Here is a 16,563-nt window from a genome sequence, read left to right as displayed (position 1 = left end):
TACGTATTCATTAAGGCCGGGTTGCACGGTCATCCTTCGGGTGTTTAAGGTTAAGTGGTTAACTTTGGGTTGTGGTTTCGTTGGTTATATATTTTATATATGTAAGTTATTGATATAATTGTTACGTAGCTAATCCTCCGGGTGTAGCTTGATGATGTTGTTCTTATCGTTTGGTGTTCGCGCATCGTTGATTATTAGCTTGTTGTATAGCATTCGTACGGTATGCCTAGATTAGCTTACCTTTATGCATTGGAATGCGGTATGTGCTATTTGATTATTATTGTGTGGCGTGTCCATTTTATGCATATATATGTATGTAGTATATTCTCACTCACTAAGCGTTAGCTTACCCTCTCGTTGTTTACATTTTTATAGATTTGCATGGATGCGGTGGCTCGGGTAAGCGTGCGAACTAGTGGACTCGCGTAGTTGCTTAGAAGACGTGCTTTTGGATTGATTAGGATTGGGTAGCAAATTCCCAATCACCATGCTCGGTCTTTATTTTGTGTTAAGATCATGTGGTCGAAAACTCATATTTTGTACGAAAGTCGTAAAACGGTCGATGTGCGCCCGGTGTCGTAAAACTTGTTTTATTATTGAAACGAGTGAGTTTTACTTATTATAATGTGTTGTGAAAACCGTTTCGTCTAAAAGTGTCGGGAAGTGGTAGATCATTAAACGATAAATGAAAAATCAGGACAGAAGCTGATCAGGCTTGTGCGCGCCGCGCACAAGCAGTGGAGCGCACCGCGCACCCTTCTGCCTTAAAAAAAAATTATTTCGCATATTCGGTTGGATAACGGGTTGGGTCGTTACATTGACACTCGACCAAGTGTGTATTGACAGTCAGCGTTATGTCTCTGACAGTCGACCGATGATATTTGGCAGTAGAAATTTTACTAAGTGTTGATAGGTCAGATCATGATGAGAATCGAAGAAACAAGTGGTAGAATGAGATTCGGGTCAACAGTAAATAGATTCGGTATTAGAGAGTTTCGGTAATAAATGATTCCACAGCTTCTTAAACTCGGTTACAATGCAATGGCTATCTAATTAGGACTACTTAGGCTCTATATATAGCCCTCCTTTATAGAACCTTCTAATAAACTTGTTTCACAATAACACTATCCTAACTTTGGGGTCCTAACAATTTCCCCCTTAGTGTTAATTGTGAAAAATTAAAATGTAATCCTATTGCAATCATCCAAAGGAACTTTGTTCCTCTAAAATGAATTCTTGATTTAAATCCTCTGAGTCTCTCGTATCTTCTTACATTCCTTCTTGTATTGAGACGACTCTTTAATCTTTTAATAAGCACTTTGACGATTCCAGCGTCCTCTATTGAGTAGCACTTATTCTCCAATCTCCATCTTAAATAATTGAGAAAGTATACTAACGTTCCGTCATAATATCTCATGAAGTCTGAAAGTTTGATGAAGATCTTTGTATATAGTTGGAGTTGACAAACACGAATACATAAGGAAAATTACTTTCTTAAAGTAAGAACATGTATCGTAATTCTTCAATTAATTGATTCGGAGGTTTTGATTCCAATCTTTTTATGTCCAGATTCTAACCTCATCTTAAAAAATCATGAACATACATCCATATCATTGACTCAAGAATAAACCTATAAACCGCATTTAACGCAACTGCATGGAAAGTTGTTGCCGATTCATTCAGGTCAGTCAATTAGTTGCAAATAAAGATGATTTCGTTCATCTTTAACAAATCGAAATGCCTCTGAGAATTGATAATCCTCATCGTCCATTCTTGTCACATAAAATAGAGGCATGTTTACTCAATTCTCGTTAATCATCAAGATCTTGTTAATTCTTTTGATCTCCGAGCTCCGTTGATCTTTAAGATTCTCCTCATCTTCCAGTTTATACTTATTTCAAACTTCCAAATAAGATTTTAAGTATTCCGGTTTCTTATGAAATTTCCAAGCACCGAGAACACACATTGAAGTGCAAGGATGAGATCTATTTCACCGAAGATCTTGTAAGCTTGTTGTTCAACAAATGATGAACGCAGAACTAAGTTTTCCAAATCATCATCCAATTGATAATCAGCCCCTTTGACAAGAGCAACTGTAGTGACCCGAACTTTTCCATGTTTATATATATTAATTGAGATTGATGTTTACATGATTAAATGTTTCCAACATGTTAAGCAATCACACTTGTTAAGACTTGATTAATTGAAATAGGTTTCATATAGACAATTGACCACCCAAGTTGACCGGTGATTCACGAACGTTAAAACTTGTAAAAAAAACTATATGATGACATATATATGGTTATATATATAGTTAACATGATATTATGATAAGTAAACATATCATTAATTATATTAACAATGAACTACATATGTAAAAACAAGACTACTAACTTAATGATTTTGAAACGAGACATATATGTAACGTTTATCGTTGTAACGACATTTAATGTATATATATCATATTAAGAGATATTCGTACATCATAATATCATGATAATATAATAATTTAAAATCTCTTTTGATATTATAAACATTGGGTTAACAACATTTAACAAGATCGTTAACCTAAAGGTTTCAAAACAACACTTAAATGTAACGACTAACGATGACTTAACGACTCAGTTAAAATGTATATACATGTAGTGTTTTAATATGTATTTATACACTTTTGAAAGACTTCAATACACTTATCAAAATACTTCTACTTAACAAAAATGCTTACAATTACATTCTCGTTCAGTTTCATCAACAATTCTACTCGTATGCACCCGTATTCGTACTCGTACAATACACAGCTTTTAGATGTATGTACTATTGGTATATACACTCCAATGATCAGCTCTTAGCAGCCCATGTGAGTCACCTAACACATGTGGGAACCATCATTTGGCAACTAGCATGAAATATCTCATAAGATTACAAAAATATGAGTAATCATTCATGACTTATTTACATGAAAACAAAATTACATATCCTTTATATCTAATCCATACACCAACGACCAAAAACACCTACAAACACTTTCATTCTTCAATTTTCTTCATCTAATTGAACTCTCTCAAGTTCTATCTTCAAGTTCTAAGTGTTCTTCATAAATTCCAAAAGTTCTAGTTTCATAAAATCAAGAATACTTTCAAGTTTGCTAGCTCACTTCCAATCTTGTAAGGTGATCATCCAACCTCAAGAAATCTTTGTTTCTTACAGTAGGTTATCATTCTAATACAAGGTAATAATCATATTCAAACTTTGGTTCAATTTCTATAACTATAACAATCTTATTTCAAGTGATGATCTTACTTGAACTTGTTTTCGTGTCATGATTTTGCTTCAAGAACTTTGAGCCATCCAAGGATCCATTGAAGCTAGATCCATTTTTCTCTTTTCCAGTAGGTTCATCCAAGGAACTTAAGGTAGTAATGATGTTCATAACATCATTCGATTCATACATATAAAGCTATCTTATTCGAAGGTTTAAACTTGTAATCACTAGAACATAGTTTAGTTAATTCTAAACTTGTTCGCAAACAAAAGTTAATCCTTCTAACTTGACTTTTAAAATCAACTAAACACATGTTCTATATCTATATGATATGCTAACTTAATGATTTAAAACCTGGAAACACGAAAAACACCGTAAAACCGGATTTACGCCGTCGTAGTAACACCGCGGGCTGTTTTGGGTTAGTTAATTAAAAACTATGATAAACTTTGATTTAAAAGTTGTTATTCTGAGAAAATGATTTTTTTTATGAACATGAAACTATATCCAAAAATTATGGTTAAACTCAAAGTGGAAGTATGTTTTCTAAAATGGTCATCTAGACGTCGTTCTTTCGACTGAAATGACTACCTTTACAAAAACGACTTGTAACTTATTTTTCCGACTAGAAACCTATACTTTTTTTGTTTAGATTCATAAAATAGAGTTCAATATGAAACCATAGCAATTTGATTCACTCAAAACGGATTTAAAATGAAGAAGTTATGGGTAAAACAAGATTGGATAATTTTTCTCATTTTAGCTACGTGAAAATTGGTAACAAATCTATTCCAACCATAACTTAATCAACTTGTATTATATATTATGTAATCTTGAGATACCATAGACACGTATACAATGTTTCGACCTATCATGTCGACACATCTATATATATTTCGGAACAACCATAGACACTCTATATGTGAATGTTGGAGTTAGCTATACAGGGTTGAGGTTGATTCCAAAATATATATAGTTTGAGTTGTGATCAATACTGAGATACGTATACACTGGGTCGTGGATTGATTCAAGATAATATTTATCGATTTATTTCTGTACATCTAACTGTGGACAACTAGTTGTAGGTTACTAACGAGGACAGCTGACTTAATAAACTTAAAACATCAAAATATATTAAAAGTGTTGTAAATATATTTTGAACATACTTTGATATATATGTATATATTGTTATAGGTTCGTGAATCAACCAGTGGCCAAGTCTTACTTCCCGACGAAGTAAAAATCTGTGAAAGTGAGTTATAGTCCCACTTTTAAAATCTAATATTTTTGGGATGAGAATACATGCAGGTTTTATAAATGATTTACAAAATAGACACAAGTACGTGAAACTACATTCTATGGTTGAATTATCGAAATCGAATATGCCCCTTTTTATTAAGTCTGGTAATCTAAGAATTAGGGAACAGACACCCTAATTGACGCGAATCCTAAAGATAGATCTATTGGGCCTAACAAACCCCATCCAAAGTACCGGATGCTTTAGTACTTCGAAATTTATATCATATCCGAAGGGTGTCCCGGAATGATGGGGATATTCTTATATATGCATCTTGTTATTGTCGGTTACCAGGTGTTCACCATATGAATGATTTTTATCTCTATGTATGGGATGTGTATTGAAATATGAAATCTTGTGGTCTATTGTTACGATTTGATATATATAGGTTAAACCTATAACTCACCAACATTTTTGTTGACGTTTTAAGCATGTTTATTCTCAGGTGATTATTAAGAGCTTCCGCTATCGCATACTTAAATAAGGACAAGATTTGGAGTCCATGCTTGTATGATATTGTGTAAAAACTGCATTCAAGAAACTTATTTTGTTGTAACATATTTGTATTGTAAACCATTATGTAATGGTCGTGTGTAAACAGGATATTTTAGATTATCATTATTTGATAATCTACGTAAAGCTTTTTAAACCTTTATTGATGAAATAAAGGTTATGGTTTGTTTAAAAATGAATGCAGTCTTTGAAAAACGTCTCATATAGAGGTCAAAACCTCGCAACGAAATCAATTAATATGGAACGTTTTTAATCAATAAGAACGGGACATTTCAGTTGGTATCAGAGCGTTGGTCTTAGAGAACCAGAAAATTTGCATTAGTGTGTCTTATCGAGTTTGTTAGGATGCATTAGTGAGTCTGGACTTCGACCGTGTTTTCTTTAAAAATGATTGCTTAACATTTTTGTTGGAAACTATATATTTTTAACATATGAATATTATGTGATATATTAATCTCTTAACGTGTTTGATATTATGTGATAGATGTCTACCTCTAGAATAAGTCCCATTGACTCACCTAATAATAATGAAGAGTCAAATGTAAATTGGAATGATTTGTGGACTGATTCACAAGTTCCCGAAGAGGAACCGGAAGAAGAGTCGGAACCGGAAGAAGAATCGGAACCGGAAGAAGAATCGGAACCGGATGAAGAAATAGAACCGGTGGGGGAAATAATAAAACGGTTAAGTAAAAGAAAATCCTCAACCAACCGACCAAAGTTAATTATGGTCAATGGTGTTTCCGCCAAGGAAGCAAAATATTGGGAGGATTACCAATTCTCCGATGAATCGGATTCCGACGAGAATTCCGATGATGTTATAGAAATTACCCCAACTGAATTTAAAAAGGCAAAAGAAAATAATAAGGGAAAGGGCATAAAAATAGAGAAATCTAATTCCAACCCCGATGAACTTTATATGTATCGTCAACCCCCGAAGTCCTTAAGTTGTAACAATGACCCGGGAACCTCTAAACCACCAGGTTTTTCTAAACCAATGTGGACAACGACGGCTCGTATTAGGGGAACATCATATATCCCTAGAAACTTGGCAAAACGAACCAAAACCGAAGAAGAAGAAACGAGCGAGTCAGAATAAGATAGTTGTATTCGTGTGGTGTAATATATGGAATATAGTGTTCTTATGCTTTATGATATATGTAAAAATTGCTTGTATTAATAAGTATTTTTTTTATGAATCTAACTCTTGTCTATTCTACAGTTTAAAAACACAAAATGGATAGACAACCCAATATTTTAAGAGACCTACCCGGAGACATGATTGATGAAATCTTGTCTAGAGTCGGCCAGAATTCTTCGGCACAACTATTTAAGGCGAGATCAGTTTGTAAGACATTCGAAGAACGTTCCAAGAATGTCTTGGTTTATAAGAGACTTTCGTTTGAAAGATGGGGGATATCACATTGGGAAACCCATAAGTTACGATGTGTTTACTTTGATGCATATATTGCGGGGAACCCAAATGCTATTTTACGCAACGGGTTAAGAAATTATTTTGACTCAATATATCCGAATATTGGACTTCGTGATTTAGAAAAAGCGGCTAACATGCAACATAAAGAAGCATGTTATGCTTACGGATTAGTAATGTTCGCTTCTCACTAAAGTGAGAACAAGAACTTCGGGCTACAACTATTAAACAAAACGTTTCCACAAGTGACGGAGTCGGTAATTGGGGTAAGAAATGAGGTTTTTAGATTATTACGGGACTGTTGGACATTACGTAACCCTCGTCCCTTTGATGACGTTACAACACGCTGTCTTATCAACGGCCATAACGGTTATGTTGCACAAGACCAAGGATGGGAAGTAGTCCTAGTAAAACCAGAATGCATGACTTGTTTCTGGACGTATGAATTACGTGTCTTTATTGCCTTTGTTGAACGACTTGTGTACTAGCTAGAATTGTCTTCACAACTATCTTGTATCAAAGTTATTGTGTGCTATATTTCATGCTTTATGTAAAATAAGTGGTATTGTAAGTTTGTAAAATATTGTATAAAAGTTTGAACGCGAAATATTATTATAATCAGTTTTTCATATAGAATTGTAGTAGTTGAATTGTATATTAGCTACTAAGTATGAACTTAACGGGTAGGTACTACCCGAATTTAAACTTATAAAACGCTAATATGAAGAAAAAGCTTTTATAAATGAGTTCATATTATGCTACGAAATACTATTAACTACTCTTAATATTCTGTATGATTAACTTGTTCCATTTAACTATTTTGAAGGAAATGGCACCGACTACTCGACACACCGTGAATATGAATGAAGAGGAATTCCGTACTTTTCTAGCTTCAAACATAGCCGCAGTGCAGGCTGCGCTACATACCAACAATAACCTTGGATCTAGCAGTACAGGAAATCGTGTAGGATGCACCTACAAAGAATTCACTGCCTGCAAACCTTTGGAATTTGATGGAACCGAAGGACCGATCGGATTGAAACGGTGGACCGAGAAGGTTGAATCGGTGTTTGCCATAAGTAAGTGTACTGAAGAGGACAAAGTGAAGTACGCTACGCATACCTTCACAGGTTCTGCGTTAACATGGTGGAATACCTATCTAGAGCAAGTGGGACAAGATGATGCGTACGCACTACCGTGGTCAGCATTCAAGCACTTGATGAACGAGAAGTACCGTCCCAGAACCGAGGTCAATAAGCTCAAGACAGAACTTAGAGGGTTACGAACCCAAGGATTTGATATTACCACGTACGAAAGACGATTCACAGAATTGTGCCTATTGTGTCCGGGAGCATTCGAAGATGAGGAAGAGAAGATCGACGCGTTTGTGAAAGGATTACCGGAAAGAATCCAAGAAGATATAAGTTCACACGAGCCCACCTCCATACAACAGGCATGTAGAATGGCTCACAAACTAGTGAACCAGATTGAAGAAAGAATTAATGAACAGACTGCTGAAGAGGCCAATGTGAAGCAAGTCAAAAGAAAGTGGGAGGAAAACGGTGATAAGAATCACCAATACAACAATAACAGCAATTACAACAATAATCGCAACAATTATCCCAACAATCGCAACATCAATCGCAACTACAACAAACGGCCCAACAACAACAACAACAACAACAACAGCAACTACAACAATCATCCCAACAACAATAATAACCGCAACAACAACAACAATCAGAAGCAACTATGCCAAAGGTGTGAAAAGAATCACTCGGGGTTCTGCACCAAATTTTGCAACAAGTGTAAAAGAAATGGTCATAGCGCGGCGAAGTGTGAGGTCTACGGACCAGGGGTTAATAGAACGAAAGGAACAAATGGTGTCGGAACGAGTAATGGCGGAGCAAGTAGTGTCGGAGCAAGTTATGCCAATGTAGTTTGTTATAAATGTGGAAAACCAGGCCACATTATTAGAAATTGCCCGAACCAGGAGAACACGAATGGACAAGGCCGTGGAAGAGTTTTCAATATTAATGCGGTAGAGGCACAGGAAGACCCGGAGCTTGTTACGGGTACGTTTCTTATTGACAATAAATCTGCTTACGTTTTATTTGATTCGGGTGCGGATAGAAGCTATATGAGTAGAGATTTTTGTGCTAAATTAAGTTGTCCATTGACGCCTTTGGATAGTAAATTTTTACTCGAATTAGCAAATGGTAAATTAATTTCAGCAGATAATATATGTCGGAATCGAGAAATTAAACTGGTTAGCGAAACATTTAAGATTGATTTGATACCAGTAGAGTTAGGGAGTTTTGATGTGATAATCGGTATGGACTGGTTGAAAGAAGTGAAAGCGGAGATCGTTTGTTACAAAAATGCAATTCGCATTATACGAGAAAAAGGAAAACCCTTAATGGTGTACGGAGAAAAGGGCAACATGAAGCTACATCTTATTAGTAATTTGAAGGCACAAAAACTAATAAGAAAAGGTTGCTATGCTGTTCTAGCACACGTCGAGAAAGTACAAACTGAAGAAAAGAGCATCAATGATGTTCCCATTGCAAAAGAATTTCCCGATGTATTTCCGAAAGAATTACCGGGATTACCCCCACATCGATCCGTTGAATTTCAAATAGATCTTGTACCAGGAGCTGCACCAATAGCTCGTGCTCCTTACAGACTCGCACCCAGCAAGATGAAAGAACTGCAAAGCCAATTACAAGAACTTTTAGAGCGTGGTTTCATTCGACCAAGCACATCACCGTGGGGAGCTCCTGTTTTGTTTGTCAAGAAGAAAGATGGTACATTCAGGTTGTGTATCGACTACCGAGAGTTGAACAAACTTACCATCAAGAACCGCTACCCACTACCGAGAATCGACGACTTATTTGATCAACTACAAGGCTCGTCTGTTTATTCAAAGATTGACTTACGTTCCGGGTATCATCAAATGCGGGTGAAAGAAGATGATATTCCAAAGACTGCTTTCAGAACACGTTACGGTCATTACGAGTTTATGGTCATGCCGTTTGGTTTAACTAATGCACCAGCTGTGTTCATGGACCTTATGAACCGAGTGTGTGGACCATACCTTGACAAGTTTGTCATTGTTTTCATTGATGACATACTTATTTACTCAAAGAATGACCAAGAACACGGTGAACATTTGAGAAAGGTGTTAGAAGTATTGAGGAAGGAAGAATTGTACGCTAAGTTTTCAAAGTGTGCATTTTGGTTGGAAGAAGTTCAATTCCTCGGTCACATAGTGAACAAAGAAGGTATTAAGGTGGATCCGGCAAAGATAGAAACTGTTGAAAAGTGGGAAACCCCGAAAACTCCGAAACACATACGCCAGTTTTTAGGACTAGCTGGTTACTACAGAAGGTTCATCCAAGACTTTTCCAGAATATCAAAACCCTTGACTGCATTAACGCATAAAGGGAAGAAATTTGAATGGAATGATGAACAAGAGAAAGCGTTTCAGTTATTGAAGAAAAAGCTAACTACGGCACCTATATTGTCATTGCCTGAAGGGAATGATGATTTTGTGATTTATTGTGACGCATCAAAGCAAGGTCTCGGTTGTGTATTAATGCAACGAACGAAGGTGATTGCTTATGCGTCTAGACAATTGAAGATTCACGAACAAAATTATACGACGCATGATTTGGAATTAGGCGCGGTTGTTTTTGCATTAAAGACTTGGAGGCACTACTTATATGGGGTCAAAAGTATTATATATACCGACCACAAAAGTCTTCAACACATATTTAATCAGAAACAACTGAATATGAGGCAGCGTAGGTGGATTGAATTATTGAATGATTACGATTTTGAGATTCGTTACCACCCGGGGAAGGCAAATGTGGTAGCTGATGCCTTGAGCAGGAAGGATAGAGAACCCATTCGAGTAAAATCTATGAATATAATGATTCATAATAACATTACTACTCAAATAAAGGAGGCGCAACAAGGAGTTTTAAAAGAGGGAAATTTAAAGGATGAAATACCCAAAGGATCGGAGAAGCATCTTAATATTCGGGAAGACGGAACCCGGTATAGGGCTGAAAGGATTTGGGTACCAAAATTTGGAGATATGAGAGAAATGGTACTTAGAGAAGCTCATAAAACCAGATACTCAATACATCCTGGAACGGGGAAGATGTACAAGGATCTCAAGAAACATTTTTGGTGGCCGGGTATGAAAGCCGATGTTGCTAAATACGTAGGAGAATGTTTGACGTGTTCTAAGGTCAAAGCTGAGCATCAGAAACCATCAGGTCTACTTCAACAACCCGAAATCCCGGAATGGAAATGGGAAAACATTACCATGGATTTCATCACTAAATTGCCAAGGACTGCAAGTGGTTTTGATACTATTTGGGTAATAGTTGATCGTCTCACCAAATCAGCACACTTCCTACCAATAAGAGAAGATGACAAGATGGAGAAGTTAGCACGACTGTATTTGAAGGAAGTCGTCTCCAGACATGGAATACCAATCTCTATCATCCACAAACTGACATTACAGCAAGATTCTGGCAGATTTATTTCAAGATTCTGGCAGACATTACAGCAAGCATTAGGAACTCGTCTAGACATGAGTACTGCCTATCATCCACAAACTGATGGGCAGAGCGAAAGGACGATACAAACGCTTGAAGACATGCTACGAGCATGTGTTATTGATTTCGGAAACAGTTGGGATCGACATCTACCGTTAGCAGAATTTTCCTACAACAACAGCTACCATTCAAGCATTGAGATGGCGCCGTTTGAAGCACTTTATGGTAGAAAGTGCAGGTCTCCGATTTGTTGGAGTGAGGTGGGGGATAGACAGATTACGGGTCCGGAGATTATACAAGAAACTACCGAGAAGATCATCCAAATTCAACAACGGTTGAAAACCGCCCAAAGTCGACAAAAGAGCTACGCTGACATTAAAAGAAAAGATATAGAATTTGAAATTGGAGAGATGGTCATGCTTAAAGTTTCACCTTGGAAAGGCGTTGTTCGATTTGGTAAACGAGGGAAATTAAATCCAAGGTATATTGGACCATTCAAGATTATTGATCGTGTCGGACCAGTAGCTTACCGACTTGAGTTACCTCAACAACTCGCAGCTGTACATAACACTTTCCACGTCTCGAATTTGAAGAAATGTTTTGCTAAAGAAGATCTCACTATTCCGTTAGATGAAATCCAAATCAACGAAAAACTCCAATTCATCGAAGAACCCGTCGAAATAATGGATCGTGAGGTTAAAAGACTTAAGCAAAACAAGATACCAATTGTTAAGGTTCGATGGAATGCTCGTAGAGGACCCGAGTTCACCTGGGAGCGTGAAGATCAGATGAAGAAGAAATACCCGCGTCTATTTCCAGAAGATTCGTCAACACCTTCAACAGCTTAAAATTTCGGGACGAAATTTATTTAACGGGTAGGTACTGTAGTGACCCGAACTTTTCCATGTTTATATATATTAATTGAGATTGATGTTTACATGATTAAATGTTTCCAACATGTTAAGCAATCACACTTGTTAAGACTTGATTAATTGAAATAGGTTTCATATAGACAATTGACCACCCAAGTTGACCGGTGATTCACGAACGTTAAAACTTGTAAAAAAAACTATATGATGACATATATATGGTTATATATATAGTTAACATGATATTATGATAAGTAAACATATCATTAATTATATTAACAATGAACTACATATGTAAAAACAAGACTACTAACTTAATGATTTTGAAACGAGACATATATGTAACGTTTATCGTTGTAACGACATTTAATGTATATATATCATATTAAGAGATATTCGTACATCATAATATCATGATAATATAATAATTTAAAATCTCTTTTGATATTATAAACATTGGGTTAACAACATTTAACAAGATCGTTAACCTAAAGGTTTCAAAACAACACTTAAATGTAACGACTAACGATGACTTAACGACTCAGTTAAAATGTATATACATGTAGTGTTTTAATATGTATTTATACACTTTTGAAAGACTTCAATACACTTATCAAAATACTTCTACTTAACAAAAATGCTTACAATTACATTCTCGTTCAGTTTCATCAACAATTCTACTCGTATGCACCCGTATTCGTACTCGTACAATACACAGCTTTTAGATGTATGTACTATTGGTATATACACTCCAATGATCAGCTCTTAGCAGCCCATGTGAGTCACCTAACACATGTGGGAACCATCATTTGGCAACTAGCATGAAATATCTCATAAGATTACAAAAATATGAGTAATCATTCATGACTTATTTACATGAAAACAAAATTACATATCCTTTATATCTAATCCATACACCAACGACCAAAAACACCTACAAACACTTTCATTCTTCAATTTTCTTCATCTAATTGAACTCTCTCAAGTTCTATCTTCAAGTTCTAAGTGTTCTTCATAAATTCCAAAAGTTCTAGTTTCATAAAATCAAGAATACTTTCAAGTTTGCTAGCTCACTTCCAATCTTGTAAGGTGATCATCCAACCTCAAGAAATCTTTGTTTCTTACAGTAGGTTATCATTCTAATACAAGGTAATAATCATATTCAAACTTTGGTTCAATTTCTATAACTATAACAATCTTATTTCAAGTGATGATCTTACTTGAACTTGTTTTCGTGTCATGATTTTGCTTCAAGAACTTTGAGCCATCCAAGGATCCATTGAAGCTAGATCCATTTTTCTCTTTTCCAGTAGGTTCATCCAAGGAACTTAAGGTAGTAATGATGTTCATAACATCATTCGATTCATACATATAAAGCTATCTTATTCGAAGGTTTAAACTTGTAATCACTAGAACATAGTTTAGTTAATTCTAAACTTGTTCGCAAACAAAAGTTAATCCTTCTAACTTGACTTTTAAAATCAACTAAACACATGTTCTATATCTATATGATATGCTAACTTAATGATTTAAAACCTGGAAACACGAAAAACACCGTAAAACCGGATTTACGCCGTCGTAGTAACACCGCGGGCTGTTTTGGGTTAGTTAATTAAAAACTATGATAAACTTTGATTTAAAAGTTGTTATTCTGAGAAAATGATTTTTTTTATGAACATGAAACTATATCCAAAAATTATGGTTAAACTCAAAGTGGAAGTATGTTTTCTAAAATGGTCATCTAGACGTCGTTCTTTCGACTGAAATGACTACCTTTACAAAAATGACTTGTAACTTATTTTTCCGACTAGAAACCTATACTTTTTTTGTTTAGATTCATAAAATAGAGTTCAATATGAAACCATAGCAATTTGATTCACTCAAAACGGATTTAAAATGAAGAAGTTATGGGTAAAACAAGATTGGATAATTTTTCTCATTTTAGCTACGTGAAAATTGGTAACAAATCTATTCCAACCATAACTTAATCAACTTGTATTATATATTATGTAATCTTGAGATACCATAGACACGTATACAATGTTTCGACCTATCATGTCGACACATCTATATATATTTCGGAACAACCATAGACACTCTATATGTGAATGTTGGAGTTAGCTATACAGGGTTGAGGTTGATTCCAAAATATATATAGTTTGAGTTGTGATCAATACTGAGATACGTATACACTGGGTCGTGGATTGATTCAAGATAATATTTATCGATTTATTTCTGTACATCTAACTGTGGACAACTAGTTGTAGGTTACTAACGAGGACAGCTGACTTAATAAACTTAAAACATCAAAATATATTAAAAGTGTTGTAAATATATTTTGAACATACTTTGATATATATGTATATATTGTTATAGGTTCGTGAATCAACCAGTGGCCAAGTCTTACTTCCCGACGAAGTAAAAATCTGTGAAAGTGAGTTATAGTCCCACTTTTAAAATCTAATATTTTTGGGATGAGAATACATGCAGGTTTTATAAATGATTTACAAAATAGACACAAGTACGTGAAACTACATTCTATGGTTGAATTATCGAAATCGAATATGCCCCTTTTTATTAAGTCTGGTAATCTAAGAATTAGGGAACAGACACCCTAATTGACGCGAATCCTAAAGATAGATCTATTGGGCCTAACAAACCCCATCCAAAGTACCGGATGCTTTAGTACTTCGAAATTTATATCATATCCGAAGGGTGTCCCGGAATGATGGGGATATTCTTATATATGCATCTTGTTATTGTCGGTTACCAGGTGTTCACCATATGAATGATTTTTATCTCTATGTATGGGATGTGTATTGAAATATGAAATCTTGTGGTCTATTGTTACGATTTGATATATATAGGTTAAACCTATAACTCACCAACATTTTTGTTGACGTTTTAAGCATGTTTATTCTCAGGTGATTATTAAGAGCTTCCGCTGTCGCATACTTAAATAAGGACAAGATTTGGAGTCCATGCTTGTATGATATTGTGTAAAAACTGCATTCAAGAAACTTATTTTGTTGTAACATATTTGTATTGTAAACCATTATGTAATGGTCGTGTGTAAACAGGATATTTTAGATTATCATTATTTGATAATCTACGTAAAGCTTTTTAAACCTTTATTGATGAAATAAAGGTTATGGTTTGTTTAAAAATGAATGCAGTCTTTGAAAAACGTCTCATATAGAGGTCAAAACCTCGCAACGAAATCAATTAATATGGAACGTTTTTAATCAATAAGAACGGGACATTTCAGCAACTTCTAAAATTTGAAAAGGTACATCAGGATCAAGAGGTGTGTAGTATCTTCATCACCATTTGAAAATATCTCCTTCTTAAGATGTAAACATAAATCCATGGTTGGAGTTGTAATGTTGACAAACTGATGCTCATTAAATTCATTCACTACAGTCTTCCCCTTTAGAATGTCCTCGATATCATCAAAATTACGATTATCCTCAGGTACTGATGTATCCTCTATTCGTTGTTGTTGATGTTGTTCCTCTGTATCCAAAATATTTAGCATTTCCGAGTCACCTTCTCTCTTTGTAACCACTTCATCTAGAAAACTATCAATGTTATTTCATTTAATCTCCTCAACTTCATCACTTTCAGAACTATTAGAGATCTCAACTACATCATCATTTCCCAGTGTTGACTAGATGCACCGGTTTCATATGTTGAGCGTTCATAAGCACCGGACCCATACCAATATCTATTCTCCCCCTCATAAAGATTGTCGGGATCAAAATCGTCATGGTCTGGTATTGGAATTGGTCCATGTGACTTGCACAGAGAATTAGGAAACACTACCCTTGCTTGTTTAGTGTAAAGAATCATCGTCTCATAAATTTCATCAAGATCTGTTCATCTACAAAATTCAGCAAGGTATAGTGCCTCCAGCTCATCATTAGAGAGATATTCAAAACCATATGTTCGATATGGTCAAGAAGGTGACTGTGTTGGTGAAATAATCGTATAACCTAGTGGTGGTGGAAGTATCGCCAGTATCGGAGCCGCTGCAGATGGTATCGGTGATGTCAGTAGAAGTGTTTGAGTTTTTGTGAGGGCGGGTGAGGATGTATGTGTGGTATTATTCTTATATGTGGGTTGATACGTACTACTAGTTAGATTATACCCTTCTGATTGAGGTTGACTAACAACCGGAGTTGTAGCCGGCGAGGACCTTTTCGGGTCATTCGCCTCCATGATATATGTCTCATGGGACTCTGACAGGGTAGAAGAACTACCCATCGTTTTAGTTCTCGTAGGTATGTTAAGATACCCGACTCCTGAAGTCATCAATGTATCATGAGGTAATACATTTCTTTCAGTTAAAAACTCAACACCCAAGCCCAAATTTCAAGATTCGGATGAGATGTGGTTTGGTCCAATGGATCAATTTCTTGAACCAAATGATCAGTCTGCCGGAAGTCTAATAAATTTCCCAAAGGAATGTCATGTTGACTCGTTTCTGTGGGACGCAACAGATCTCCCTCATCGAGATAAGTTAGAACTCCAGGCACTGTTTGACGTTGAGGCGCTATAACATCACTTGGACGAAGTATGTTAAGAGGATTTCCTGCCGATACGTAGGGCGCTTGTTA

This window comes from Rutidosis leptorrhynchoides, chromosome 1, assembly GCF_046630445.1.
Source record: "Rutidosis leptorrhynchoides isolate AG116_Rl617_1_P2 chromosome 1, CSIRO_AGI_Rlap_v1, whole genome shotgun sequence".
NCBI classification, from domain to species: Eukaryota; Viridiplantae; Streptophyta; class Magnoliopsida; order Asterales; family Asteraceae; genus Rutidosis; species Rutidosis leptorrhynchoides.
Note: the sequence above shows the minus strand (reverse complement) of the source record.